Genomic DNA, 15,758 nt, shown 5'->3' with positions numbered 1-15,758 from the left:
TAATAGTACTCTTTAATGTGCGATGCCATCTCTCTAGAATTCCATTAGAGGCTGGGTGATAAGCAGAAGTCCTGACACGCTCGCAACCAATAAGGTTGGTGAGAGCTTTAAACAGTGCTGCTTCAAACTGTGGACCTTGATTTGTGGTAATAATATGTGGAGAACCAAATCTCGCCACCCAATGAGAGTAAAAGGCAGTTGTGACAGTTTCCGCAGAAATCTCAACCAAAGGAATTGCTTCTGGCCATCGTGAAAATCTGTCAATCATGGTGAGACAATACCTAAAGTTTTGGCAAACTGGAAGAGGACCAATCAAGTCCAAATGGACATATTGAAAGCGCTGATCTGGAATAGGAATCTTTTAAGGAAAATTCTTCGTATGTTTGTGAATCTTAGCTCGTTGACAAGGTAAACAAGTTCTAGACCATTCTTTAATGTCTTTTTTTATCGTTGGCCAAACAAATTTTTGCCGAATCAGCTTGCAGGTAGAACGTCCACTGGGGTGCGAAAGTCCATGAACCACATCAAAAATTCTTCTTCGTAAAAGTTGAGGTACATATGGGCGAATATTGTCAGTGGAGCAATCGCAAAATATCGAAGAAGAAGAACCAGTAAGAATCAGTTTCTGTAGCTTGAGAGAAGAATCTGTCAGGAGAGATTTTAATTCCTCATCTTCTTGTTGGTATGTAGTCAGATCTTCCAGAGAAACAATAACTGGCATAGAAATAGATTCAATTCTTGAGAGCGAATCTGCAACGATATTATCTTTTCCAGGAATATATTCAATGTTAGTTGAAAATTGAGCAATAAAAGCCAATTGACGAATCTGTCTAGGCGAAGCTTTATCCAATTTCTGCTTGAGAGCATAAACTAAAGGTTTATGATCAGTTCGTATCAAAATTTTACGTCCTTCAAGAAGATATCTAAAATGTTTGATAGCCAAGAAGATGCTCAGAAGTTCACGATCGTAAGTGCTATAATTGCGTTGAGTGTTATTCAACTTCTTAGAGAAAAAAGCTATTGGTTTATTATAATCATCAATAACTTGTTCCAGAGAAGCACCTACCGCTAAATCAGAAGCGTCGCAAGTCAAAATAAGAGGGACTGTTGGAGCAGGATGAGTCAAGGTTGTGATACGTAACAGCTCTTCCTTGCAGAATTCGAAAGCCTTTTCCGCTTCAGGTGACCAATTAACTAAACTCTTATCCTTCTTCTTACTGTCCTTCAAATAGTCAGTCAAAATTGCTTGATGCAAAGCAGCGTTTTTTAAACAACGATGATAGAAGTTTATAATCCCTAAAAATCTTCTTAATTTATGAATGGTTTTAGGTTGTTTATAATCCATAATTGCTTTAACCTTTTCTGTAGTAGGTTTAATTCCTTGCTTGGAAACAAGATACGTAACAGCTCTTCCTTGCAGAATTTGAAAGCCTCTTCCGCTTCAGGTGACCAATTAACTAAACTCTTATCCTTCTTCTTACTGTCCTTCAAATAGTCAGTCAAAATTGCTTGATGTGAAGCAGCGTTTTTTAAACAACGACGATAGAAGTTTATAATCCCTAAAAATCTTCTTAATTCATGAATGGTTTTAGGTTTTTTATAATCCATAATTGCTTTAACCTTTTCTGTAGTAGGTTTAATTCCTTGCTTGGAAACAAGATAACCAAGAAAAGGAATTTCTTCTTTACCAAAAAGACATTTGGAAATGTTAATCATCATACCAAATTGTTTCAGACGTGTAAAAACAGTATGCAGATGCTTGAAATGATCACTTTCATTGGACGAGGCCACCAAAATATCATCCAGATAACAGAAACAAAAGTCAAAACCAGAAAGAATACTATTCATTAAACGTTGGAAGGTCTGAGCAGCGTTTTGAAAACCAAAAGGCATTACCAGAAATTCAAAGAGTCCAAAAGGAGTAGTCACAGCAGTTTTCGGTATATCTTCTTTTGCAACAGGAACTTGATAGTAGGCTTTTACAAGATCTATTTTGGAAAATATGTTCTTTCCATGTAGACCTGCAGTAATATCTTGAATGTGTGGAAGAGGGTATCTATCAAGAATAGTGGCTGCATTCAAAGCACGATAATCTCCACAAAGTCGCCAAGAATTTGATCCACCCTTAGGAACCATATGAAGAGGAGCCGCCCAAGAGCTACTCGATGGTCGACAAATTCCTTGCTCCATCATCGTATTAAATTCATCTCTTGCGAACTTCAATTTCTCAGGAAATAGTCGTCGAGGAGTCGAAGCAGCAGGAGAACTTTTGACGATGATATGATGTTCTACCTGGTGTATTTTATTATTTGAAATTGGAGCAAAACGAATTAACTCTGGAAACTCAGCAAGGATTTTATGGAAAGGTGAATCTGGTGAAGGTGTACAGACTGTCAAATGATTAATTCTTGACAACTTTCCTTTGTGAGTTAAACTAGTAATAGTATCAATCAATTGTCTATGTTTCATGTCAACCAATAATCCATAATGACTCAAAAAGTCTGCTCCCAAAATAGGTCGTTGAATATTTGCTATACAAAATTTCCATTTGAAAACTCTGCGTAATCCAAGATTTAAGGCTAACGTTTTTGAACCATAAGTATCAATCTTGGTTCCGTTAGCAGCAAAGAGTTTAAAAGAAGAAGACGGAGTATTTGATACTGACCTTTTTGGAACCAGAGAAATGTCAGCTCCTGTATCTATCAAAAAATTAAGGCCTGAACATTTATCGGTGATAATGAGACGATTGTTGGGTGAACCGTTGACAGCCGTCTCCACCTTCAACGGAACATCTAGTTTTCCTGATTAACTGTAAAGGATTTTGACATCGCACAAGGAATCGTACATTTGATGGCTTTATTACCAAATTTCCTGTGGTAAAAACAAGTTTGCTCATCCTTTTTATCAGTTTTCTTATTTCTTGATGACGACCTAAATCTTCTCTTTCCATTAAATCTAGATCTTGACCTATCTCTAGAACGCTTGACCTCTAAAGCTGAAATTCTACATTCAAGATCGGCGAGATCACAAGATTTAGCAACACAAGGCTCAGTTGAAGGAGTTATTGTAGCAACTTGAAGTCCAGACTTCCGATCCATGATTTTATCAGCTAAATCAGTCAACTTAATAAGAGGACTACCTTCAACAACTGCTAAAGTTGATTGAACACGATAAGGTAATCTTTGAAGCCAAATTGAATGTAACACATTATCAGAAATAGTTCCTCCAGCCAATTGTTTAAGTTCTCTCAACAAATCAGAGGGTTTCTTATCATTTATTTCAACACCAGCCAATAATTGTCTAAGCCGTTTTTCATCAGAATCAGTAAAACGTTTAATAAGCAGATTCTTTAAATTTACATATTTATCTTTTTCAGGTGGTCTCTCAATTATCTCAGCAATCATTAAAAGAGCTTGTTCGTCAAGTTGTCTTATTACTGTGCTATATTTGATATCATCCGAAAGAATTTGAAAAACCAAAAATTCGCACTCAAGTTGAGCAAACCAGAGCTTTGGTTGCTTATGCCAGAAAATCGGAAGCTTAAGAAGACGAAATTCGTTGGCATTGATTTCGCCAGACTCACCTGAATTTCTCGGCTCGTTGCTGGTATGTTGAGCTGAACTTTCCAAATTATTGACATGCTGATCCTGTTGATCCTCTGAAGCTGAAGCTGATCCAGGAGTAGCGGGCAGTGTTCTGTCGACAGGCATCTCGAAGAATTTTCGAAATCCTAAACAACGAAGTCTAAGGAACTTGCCGAATAACAACTCAGCTACCAAGAAGACTAGAAGTTCTTGTCGAAGAAAAGCCGTGACTTGTCCAAGAAGTTTTCACAATTCCTCACTGAACAAGAAATCGGACTTGCAGATTTCTTAGTCGCCAATTTTAAAGTTCCGCGCTTGACGAGATCACGTCGGGGTCACCAGTTGTGGGAACTTATGTGAAAATCACTAGACTTCCGTTAAACTTAATAATAAATGTTTAATCAATTATAAATGGATGTATACAATGTCAGATACAGGAGAATAAATTGTTTGTGTTGCGATGCAACCATGGGTTGTTAAGGGTTCAAGATACGGAAGAACGAGTTGAGACGCGACTCGTGTTCCAGCTTTCATACTGTAAGACGCTATAGGACTTATAACCCATTCAGCATAACTTTCTGCTGCCATCTATATTGCGCGCGCAGCGGTTGTCTCGTTGTTTGCCAACTCAGCAACAGCGCCTTCATTTGCTATTCACTTAGCAACCTATGATTGTTTGTGTTGCGATGCAACCATGGGTTGTTAAGGGTTCAAGATACGGAAGAACGAGTTGAGACGCGACTCGTGTTCCAGCTTTCATACTGTAAGACGCTATAGGACTTATAACCCATTCAGCATAACTTTCTGCTGCCATCTATATTGCGCGCGCAGCGGTTGTCTCGTTGTTTGCCAACTCAGCAACAGCGCCTTCATTTGCTATTCACTTAGCAACCTATGATTGTTTGTGTTGCGATGCAACCATGGGTTGTTAAGGGTTCAAGATACGGAAGAACGAGTTGAGACGCGACTCGTGTTCCAGCTTTCATACTGTAAGACGCTATAGGACTTATAACCCATTCAGCATAACTTTCTGCTGCCATCTATATTGCGAGCGCAGCGGTTGTCTCGTTGCTTGCCAATTCGACAACAGCGCCTTCATTTGCTAATCACTTAGCAACCTATGTTTGTTTGTGTTGCGATGCAACCATGGGTTGTTAAGTGTTCGAGATACGGAAGAACGAGTTGAGACGCGAATCGTCTTCCGGCTTTCATACAGATAAGACCGTTTATTTATTTCTCCGTGCGTTCTTCCTCGCTATCCGCGTGAGCGTCCGTTAAGTATTTAATACGCGAGGTCCAATCGATAAAGTGATACAGTTGTCATACAAATATTGTTTGTTAATAAAATAACCAGTTTTAGCAAATTCCTTTGCGCCTTCTCCCTTGACTCTAAAACCCTCGTAACCCCTCGGTCACCCTCACAGCTGCAGATCAAATCATTATTGAAAACATTAATAACAGACTGAACCGTAGTGTAAGAAATTGGCTGTTGATGGCGTTACAATCGTTTAACTAACGGTCGCGCTAGCAGCGCTCCCGCATGCGCATAATGATAGGGCGCCATAATTTGAATGCTTAGTAATTAGCAACTTAGTAACATGTTATAAACAATGTATAAACGTTTCCCTAACGAGCCTTGTTAGATAACACTAATATTTGCGTATTACAGTGAGCGTGTTCAGTGGTACGCATCACGAATCGATAGAAACAATAAACTCTTTTTATACGACAGCAAAAAGTGTTCGGTCGTTCGTGTAAGTGTTTTTTCCACTGATTTATCGCATTCGCTTGTGATTTATTTGAGAAAAATTACGTTTGAACTCTCGTTCATTTGTTCGCGCGTCTTCGTGATCCTTTCGTGTTGGAGACGTTGTATACTGGAGTTGCCATAGACCAATCATCTTTGGAGAGTTATCTTTTAAGGAACTCCAGGCGATAGCAAAAAAACATTGTCTTAAGCCATCAAATTCACGGGAAGGATGTATCGATTTATTGATGCCTTTCTTCGAGAAGAACAATTATATGGAAGATTCTTCAAATCCACCCATATCTTCGGATCGAAAGAAAACTATCTTTTTTGAAGTAAGCGATATTCCTTCTCATCCTTGTTCACTCGCCGAAGAAAAAGCTTCAGCTTTACCAGCTCGTCAGAATTCTGAAAAAGCGCTATCAGCACAAACGGCTTCTCATTCTTCTTCTACGGGTAATACAGCAGGTGTGATGTCAGAGAATCTCGTACTCAAGATTTGCGCTCTTCTCTCGAAACACCAGTCGGTTTCCGGTAATATAATTCCAATTCTTGGTTCAGTCAATGCTAAAATCTGTTTGGAATCCCTTCCACAATTTATCGGTGATATAAGTTTGCTCGTTTTTCAAAATGAATCTCATTTTGTTGATTTAATCATAGGACGAGATTTTATAATTAATAACGATATTGTTATATATTATTATCCCTCAAGTAAAAATACGGATGATAAACTAAAACTGATTAATGAAGTGGCATCAGCCGATATATTAGAAGATTTTTTGTCTTGTGAGAATTCTGATTTGGCAAATATTAAAACAGATTTTGGTATTGACACTGACCAAAGGGTCATATCTATAATTAATGATGTAGAAAATACGGATGTAGAACCAGAGTCAAATGAATACTATGTAAAAGTAGCGTTAAAAGGTAAGTCAACATATGCGTATGCGCCGCGACGCTTTGCTTGGTCAGAACGGATTCAGATTCGCGAAATAACAGATGATTTGTTACCGCATGGAATTATAAAGCCTAGCGTTTTTCCATACTGTGCTCGCGTTGTACCTGTCCGTAAAAAGAATGGAACTATACGTCTTTGCGTAGACTTACGACCTTTAAATGATCGAGTCGTCAAGCAAAAATATCCTTTTTCATTAATCGAGGATTGTTTGGCGCGTTTATCTGACAAAAACGTATTTACTCTGCTAGACTTAAAAGATGGATTTCATAACATTAAAATCCATCCCGACCATACGAAGTTCTTTTCGTTTGCGACACCTGATGGTCAGTTCGAATACAAACGTCTACCATTCGGTTTTTGTGAATCTCCCGCTGAATTTCAGCGAAGAATTGTACAAATTTTACAACCTCTAATACGCGAGGATAAAATAATTGTTTATATTTACCTAACATCACTTTCGTTCGTCTCTCGATACCCTTTCACGAGCCCCGGATCCCGACCGAGTTGTCCGTCACCGCCTCGCGAAAGCGGCTTGTTACACTTTGAGTTCCCGTCATACAGACGCAATTAAGAACTTTTCAAATCCGACTAAAATGGTAGAATTGCAACGCTTTCTTGGATTAAGGAATTATTTTTGTAAGTTTATTGAAAATTATGCACTTATAGCAAGACCTCTTCATAATCTTTTATCGAATGATTTTATTTTTAATGATGATTGTCGACAAGCATTTGATTCATTGAAGTCAGCTTTAACGTCATTTCCGGTTCTTCGTATTTATAATCCAAATGCAGAAACGCAACTTCATAGCGACGCAAATTCATTGGCATTGGCCGCTATCATATTGCAAAGACAAGATATGAATAAATGGGCTCCAGTTGCTTACTATAGTCAGGCGACAAACGACGCCGAATCTCGATATCATAGTTTTGAATTGGAAATGTTAGCCGTTGTAAAGGCTATAGAAAGATTTCATATTTACTTATACGGTTTACGGTTTACGGTTGTCACCGACTGTCATGCTTTGGTTTATGCAGTCAATAAAGCACATTTAAATCCGCGCATATCACGTTGGACTCTAAGGTTGCAATCATATACTTTTTCCGTATCTCACCGACCGGGTGTCAAAATGGCTCACGTTGATGCATTAAGTCGTGTTGTTGCTCTTGTTGATTCGCTACCTCTGGAGAAAGAACTCGAATTCCGTCAATTGAATGATCCGATAATTAAGAATATCGCGACAGATCTTGAAGAAAGTGATCATGAGAAGTTCGAGATGTTAAACGGATTAGTATTCAGAAAAGGCCCAGACAAACCTCGATTTTATGTTCCCGAATCAATGGTGACTAATGTGATTCGTGTCTATCACGATGACATGGCGCATTACGGCATGGAAAAAACTTTACAGGGTATTACTAGTAATTACTGGTTTCCTTCGCTGCGTAAACGCATTCGATCACACATTGATAATTGTATTATATGCCTGATGGCAAATTCAGCGCCAAACTCATGTGAAGGAGAATTACAAATTACTGAAGGTCCTTACTCTCCTTTTCAAACAATTCATATCGATCATTGTGGTCCCATCATCGAGTCCGAACAAGATACTTCGTATTTTGCAAAAAAAATTTAAATATTATGTAAGAAATTGGCTGTTGATGGCGTTACAATCGTTTAACTAGCGGTCGCGCTAGCAGCGCTCCCGCATGCGCATAATAATAGGGCGCCATAATTTGAATGCTTAGTAATTAGCAACTTAGTAACATGTTATAAACAATGTATAAACGTTTCCCTAACAACGAGCCTTGTTAGACAACTAATGTACGTTTCCCTGGTAACAAAGGCTGTTGCATGAACCTGTGGCTGACCGGGCGTCTTTTGCACGAATACGCGTTAAAGTACGGACGTCTCGTCGGTCTCCAGCGTTAAAGCTCTTATTGCTTAGCTGCCTCCGTTTTCTCGAGTTGTCGTTTAATAGTTTGTGTATTCGGTTATATGCTCTGACCAATTATACGCGTTCGTTTAAGTGTTTGTGTTAACCAACATTGTGAATTAACGATTTATCGCGTTCTGTACTAAAATATACGACATTGCTCCTGTACGCATTATTCCTCTGTTTTAAACGATATCCTTTTTCGAAAGCCATTCTCCTGACAAACTCCAAATTGACTCGCTGTCTTACAGTAGGATATCAAGAATTTCTAACGATTCTCAGAAAGATGCTGCCATGTCTAACACCTACACTCCCTCTCTTACTGTATCGCTTACCTTTGAGGGTCAAAAGATTCCAAAACATATCATGATGTTTCACGTCATATATTCGGTGTTACTTTATACATCTAGGGTCTCACGTTGTAACCAATGTTCTAGATTTGGCCACATAAAATTCAACTGCAAAATTCAGCCACGCTGTGTGCACTGTGGGGGAAAAGGCCATACTTTCTCCAAGGAAAGCTGTCAGCTCTCAGAGGCCCCGCCTAAATGTGCAAACTGTCAAGGAAACCACAGAGCGGACTCACCCATCTGCCCGGAATTTGCCACGCAAAAGGAAATTAGGAGATTTGCTGCATTCAGGAATATCTCCTTGATGGACGCTAGAGAGATCTTCAGAGGTAACAAGTCCCCTCCTCCTTACTCATCTTCTTCCGAAGAATTTCCGTCCCTCCCCCCTTCTCACCGTACTCCTAACTCTTTGCATGACTACCTCCTGTCTCGTTACTCTTCTTCTGTTGCAGTTTCTTTCTCTTCTCCTTCCTATGCTCATGCTGCAAAGAAATTCTCTAGCAACGGAATAAAATCCAACCCCACCTCGACCATCAAACTGAAATCTTTTTCCCTGCCTCATCTCAAACTCGCATCCAGCTCTTATCATTCGAACTCATCCCCACACAATCCCTATCGTTCTAATGTATCCTTTTCCGTATCCCCTCCTCCTTCTTCCCCATTCTCAACTACCGCTCTCTCAGCTTCCAATATTAACCTCAACGAGTGAGTCTCGATCGCGCACATTACCGATTGGACACGACAATATTTCCCAATCGGACACAGACCCAATCGGACACAGGCTCGATCGAACACAGTCCCGATCGGACACAGGCTCGATCGGACACAGACCCGATTGGACACAGTTCCGATCGGACACATACTGTTGCAATCGGACACAGTCCAAATCGAACACATACTGTTGCAATCGGACACAGTCCAAATCGGACACAGGCTCGATCGGACACAGACCCAATCGGACACAACTCTGATCGGACACATATGGTTGCAATCGGACACAGGTCCGATTGGACACAGGTCCGATCGGGCCTGTGTCCGATCGGGACTGTGTCCGATCGGGCCTGTGGTTGATCGGGTCTGTGTCCGATCGGGCCTGTGTCCGATCGGGCCTGTGTCCGATCGGGACTGTGTCCATCGAACCTGTGTCCAATCGGATCTGTGTCCGATCGGGCCTGTGTCCGATTGGGATGGTGTCCGATTGCAACCATATGTGTCCGATCGGAACTGTGTCTAATTGGGTCTGTGTCCGATCGGAACTGTGTCCAATTGGGTCTGTGTCCGATCGGGAAATATTGTCGTGTCCGATCGGTAATGTGCGCAATCGGGACGATCCCACCTCAACAATGCATCTCTGCAAGATCTTCTTTTATCTATTGCTCCTCTTTTATCACAATTATCAGCGCTATTTGCCTCCATTAATTTCCTTGAACTCATTCCTGCATTATCTCAATTCCTTCGTGTTCTTCCCGCTAACGCGGATCACAAATCCGCTTCCTCCCATAATCATGACTAGCAGCTTCATAAACAAAAATCTCTCCCTCTTATAATGGAATTGTCACGGCATCTTAAATAAAACCCTCGCGCTAATTGAAAACCAATACGATATACTTGCTTTCTCAGAAACGTGGCTATCACAACAGATAAAAACTTCTCTATTAAAGACTATCACATCGTACGGTATGACGGGCCTTCTAATAAATCTGGCGGTGTATTATTAGCCATAAAAAACACAATTCCTTTCGCTAAAATCGATTCCATTTTCAGTTTAGACGGCATTTTGGAAGCGGTTGGGATAAGAATCCCATCGATAAATAACACTTATATCTACATCATTTCAATTTACAGACACCCGGTACAATCTGACACCTCTATCTGGGACAGACTCTTTAACTCTATTCCTTCTACATCCCAAATCATCCTAACAGGCGACTTCAATGCTCACCATGTCTCCTGGGGCTGTAATTATTCCTTTTCTTCGTGTAAATCTCTTTTTGAAGCTTCTCAAGAATTCTCGCTTTTCCCTATCAATGACGGCACTCCGACTTTCATTTCCTATTTCGCTAGTTCTTCCTCTGTTATTGATCTAACTTTCGTTTCTTCTGATCTCGCTTTCTGCTGCTTTTGGAAACCCTTTGAGGACACGCTTGGTAGTGACCATGTTCCATCTATAATCACTATTAGCTACCCTGTTAAATCCCGTTCCTTCTTTTCTCACAACCTCCACACATCCAAAATTAATCGTAAGCATCTCTTTACTTCTCTCTCAAATTCTCTTCCTTCCCTTTCATTCCGTTTAGAATCTAACCATATTATTCCTGTAGAAAAGTACACCATCCTTTGCAATGCTCTAAAAGACACCGTAACCTCTTTTCTCCCTGTTCACAACGCAGGTGGGGGCTCGGCCGGCGCCAAGAATCAAAATAAAAATAAAGACAAAAATAAAAAAAAAAGGAAAAAACAGTCGACAGCAATCTCTACCGCCAGCTCCCTGGTGGAACGAAGACTGCACTGCAGCGGTAGAACTAAGAAAACTAGCTTTGCGCTCTTTTCACAAAAACCCCTCGCGGCCTAATTATCTTATTCTAAAAAAGCAAGAAGCCATTACCAAGCGAACTCTTCGCCAAATCTAAACGCAAGGGCTGGAGATCTTACTGCGAATCCATCACTTTCTTTACTAACATCTCTGCACTGTAGAGGGTTATCAAAAGCTTCAAAAACAGATATCTTAATTTCACTAACCCCTCTCCTGATTGCATCTTCGGCATCCCTCTTGAAATTCAAAATTTAATTAAGTCTATCTCTCTTTCTTCTTGCCTTCATAAGCTCCCTTCTTCCCGCTTTGATTCAAACCGCGAGTATTCGTGTCATATTTTTGACAGTCCTTTTCGCTTAGAGGAACTACTCCATGTCATCTCTCCTCTCAGAAGGAAAAAATCTTCCCCCGGTTTAGATCAAACTGACCATACCATGCTCTCCAATCTCCCTGACGACTATTACCCTCTTCTCCTCTCTATCTTGAACGAACTTTTCTCTTCCGGGGCTTTCCCCGAATCTTGCCAACATTCTCTAGTATATCTTATTCCCAAATCAATCCCAGGGAAATTCCGGCCCATCTCCCTTACATCCTGCCCCCTAAAAGTACTTGAAAAACTTATCCTTCTCAGAGTTGACTGATGGTTGGAGCGCTATCAAAAACTTCCATCTTCCCAATTTGGCTTTCGCAAATACCGTTCTTGCCTTGATAATTTATCCATCCTCACAACTGAAATACATACAAGTTTCACTCGCGGCACGGCCACTGCTTGTCTCTTTTTAGACTTATCAAATGGGGAGCGTCCCGTGTTTGTTACAGTTCGTTTACACACATTTCGTTTGCACACAGTTTTTTTGCGCACAGTTCTTTTGCGCACATTTCTTTTGCGCACATTTCTTTTGCGCATATTTCTTTTGCGCACATTTCTTTTGAGCACAGTTCATTTGCCCACATAAATTATAGTTTTAAATCAGAAATAGGTTTGGGTTAGGTTATATCTTCCGGAAGTGGAGCACCCCGTAGGGGGGAGGGCGGAACCAACTGTGTCCACGCATATACTAGGGGGGGCGAAGGCCCCCCTTGCACCCCCCCGCATGTGTGGGTGTGTGTGTTACATGGTTTTTCAATCGGAACCGTGGTCAATATCAACGTGGTCAGTCGGGACCGTGGTGAATATCAACGTGGTCAATCTCAACGTGGTCAATCAGAACCGTGGTCAATATCAACGTGGTCAATCGAGACCGTGGTCAATCGGGACCGTGGTCAATATTAACGTGGTCAATCGGGACCGTGGTCAATCGGACGTGCTCAATATTAACGTGGTCAATAGGAACCGTGGTCAATATCAACGTGGTCAATCGAGACCGTGGTCAATCGGGACCGTGGTCAATATTAACGTGGTCAATCGGGACCGTGGTCAATCGGGACCGTGGTCAATATCGACGTGGTCAATCGCAACGTGGTCAATCTCAACGTGGTCAATTGGGACCGTGGTCAATATTAACGTGGTCGAACGGGTGCCACTCATCAAATGCTTTTGACGATGTTATTCCCGCTATCCTTATCTCCGACCTGGAGGAGCTGGGCTTACCCCCTGCATATGTCGCTTCGTCTATAATCTCATCCACTCTCGCAGACTTCAATTTGTCGTCAATGGCGAACTCACAGAAGAATACTGTTCCTATAAAGACGTACCACAAGGTTCTATCCTTAGTCCCGTTCTTTTTAATATTTATGTAGCCAAACTTTATAAACACATTGAGGAGGAATGTGATCTCGTCCAATTTGCAGATGATATTGCCATTTTCGTCAGCTCTAACAAGATAGAGAATGCTCTTCTTGCACTAGAACAATCAGCGAACAAAGCTTTTAAATTTCTCTCTTCTAAAGGTCTTACAGTTTCACCTTCTAAATCTTCTTTGGTCACCAAAAAACACATCAACCCTTTAGTTTACTCCATTAATATAGGCTGTGACGTTGCCGTCTCGCGCGCGTCCGCCGAATCCCTCTCCGATCGCAAAACGCGGGCAAAAGGACCGCGCCAGTCGAAAAATTGCGAGAACCGTACCGTAGTCTCCAGAGAGGCGTTTTTAACCGAGATTTTGTTCCGATATTAATTTCGTTATTATTTCTTTTACTTTATGAATAATTAATTTGGGAGCCTCATTGGAGGAGAAGGCGAGAGATCGAAGTTCGACGTTCGGAAGCATCTCTTATAAAACCTGAGCGACCTTCGAGGGGAGATGAGCCAGCATTTCGCCCATATAAACAAGCAGCGGAAATATTTCAACGTCGCGACGAGATCAGGAGGTGCACGCGTGATGTGCGACGCACGAAACAACGAGCGAATCCTCGCGCAAGAACCCAGGACCGTGCGGAGCCGCTCCCCGAGGAGGTACTGCAGGGATGCTGCCGCTGCGGGACGCGGCCCGCAGGAAAAGACGGCCGCGAGGAACGTAATCCTACTTCCGGCCAAGCCGTACGATCTAGACCCTGCAACGGCCCCGCTGAGCAGCCCCAGCAAAATATTATTTGCGATAACGAGAGCGCACGCACCCCTAATATGATCGTGAGCGCGCCGCCCGCCCGCCACAGCGAGTGATAACGCGTGATTGGTCGCGATAATACGCACCCCGTGTGCGCAGCCCCGACTGGCCCACAGCTATCGCTTCTGGATCGCGACGATCCCGGGTCAGACTGGCGCGAGCCTGCGAGTGCGAGCAAGCGTTTTGCGAGAGCACTCAGAGAGCGAGAGAACTTTTGTCGGCGAGAGCGATTGCGGCTGTGGACGGAGAGGATCCCGGCGATCTCCGGCGGACAAACTGTGGAGCGAGAGGACGTCGTCGACCCCGTGCAGCCCTGCAGGAGGAATAGTACCGGTGAGGTTATCCTCCGCCAGTTTAGCCACGCGCGATCACGCCCGGGAATTGTTTCGTTCTGCCGTCGTCGCCGTGAATTCGTACTCTGGTGTACGGGCTAAGCCCGATTCTTTGGTGTAGATTTTCGCGTCACGGCCACGTCGTCAAGCGATTCGAACCCCGGGGCCTCGAGAGTATCGGTTTCCGCGGATTGGGACATTGTCTCGCGTTTCATAAACCGTGTGTCGTCTCTCTGGAGATTCGGATTCTGTGTACTGCGTATGTCGGTTCTCGCACGTTTAGCGCCTACCCAGACAGCCAAGGCTGTTTAAACAGATTTTGCCAAATGTCTGCTATAAATTTTTGTGAGCAGAAAGGTTACAAATTTAGTACAGAGTCTGTTAATTTCAATTACGTCGACAGACTGTTAGCAGAATTGTAACAGGTCCTGCAGACATAACCTGACAACAGATAGGTGGCAGAAATCGAGCAAGTCTGTCAACAAATCTGATAACAAATTGGCGACAGAAATCGAACAGATCTGTCAAATATAATCTAATGATTAATTGGCGGCAAAAATCGAGCAAATCTGCAGAATACTTTATAATGGTAGATTGGCGACAGAAACCGAGCAGATCTGTCAACAAATCTGACGGCAGATTGGCGGTAGAAATCGAGCAGATCCTTGTATACAAAAATATACATAATTATAGCATAACATTCACCACTTTTTAAAGTTTTTAAATTATTTTATAATTAAAACAATACTTATCCAACACAAACTATTTTTAACTTTAAAATTTATATATTTTAAATAAATTAAAAATCTGAGATTGTTGCTTGCTCCGTAGAGATTCTTCGTTGCCTCCGAAGCCTATATAAAACATAAAAAAGACCAAATTCATATTAATGACGACCGTTACTTTAACATATCAGCACGGGAAAGTGCTAATATGTAAAAGAGTGAAAAATATATTAATAAGCAGTGAGAAGTACTATTTAATTTCGATTTGGGCAACGAAAAGGGCCGATTGATTCCGTAATAGGCACTGAAAAGCGCCGATTGGTTCCGTAATGGTACTGAAAAGTACCGTTTGCGAAGCGAGAAAGTTCCTGAGAACGCTCTAGTATTTTAAAAATGGGCACTGGATAGTGCCGTTTGGTTTCTTCGCTAGTAATATCCACTGACCGCTTTCGTTTTGGCGCTTAAAGTGCTGAAAACGTTTAATTGACCAATCACAACGAAGAAATTTTTGTTCCGATATTATTAAGAGGATGCCGGATTACCGACAGAATGCGAATATTAGTAGGATTGCAAAATCTTTTTGTTGATTAAAGATATCAACAAATCCTTTTCCACAATTAAGGTACACATAATAACGGAGTGCGGAGTTTAACATTTCATATGAAAAGTTAAAAAAAAATGAGAAAATTACAGTTTTGTTATCGGCTTCTGCCGTCACATTTACTTAATATAACAAATTTGTAATCTGTACGTGCCTAATCAGTAAACCTCGCACTCGGCATTTCATCAAAGAGTATAAGTGAACTTAGAGAAGTGAGTTTAGAAGCTTTAGAAAAAAGATTTTACGATCCTACACTTTCGTGCATATGTGTGTGTGCGAGATCGAGGCTCAAGAGTAAAACAGAGCAGTAGATTAGTTGCGTGATGTCGCGATAGACGGAGTTGCAATCTTACGTGACAAGGACAGACATAATCGTACTACCTTTGTCTCTTTCATGCGTGTGAGAGTAATATACATGTACGCACTAACATTATTGCAGTATCTTTTCTCT

This window comes from Formica exsecta, unplaced genomic scaffold (genome assembly GCF_003651465.1).
Source record: "Formica exsecta isolate Colony F162 unplaced genomic scaffold, ASM365146v1 scaffold407, whole genome shotgun sequence".
NCBI lineage: Eukaryota > Metazoa > Arthropoda > Insecta > Hymenoptera > Formicidae > Formica > Formica exsecta.
The sequence above is the reverse complement of the archived record's forward strand: the minus strand, read 5'-3'. Positions refer to the sequence as shown.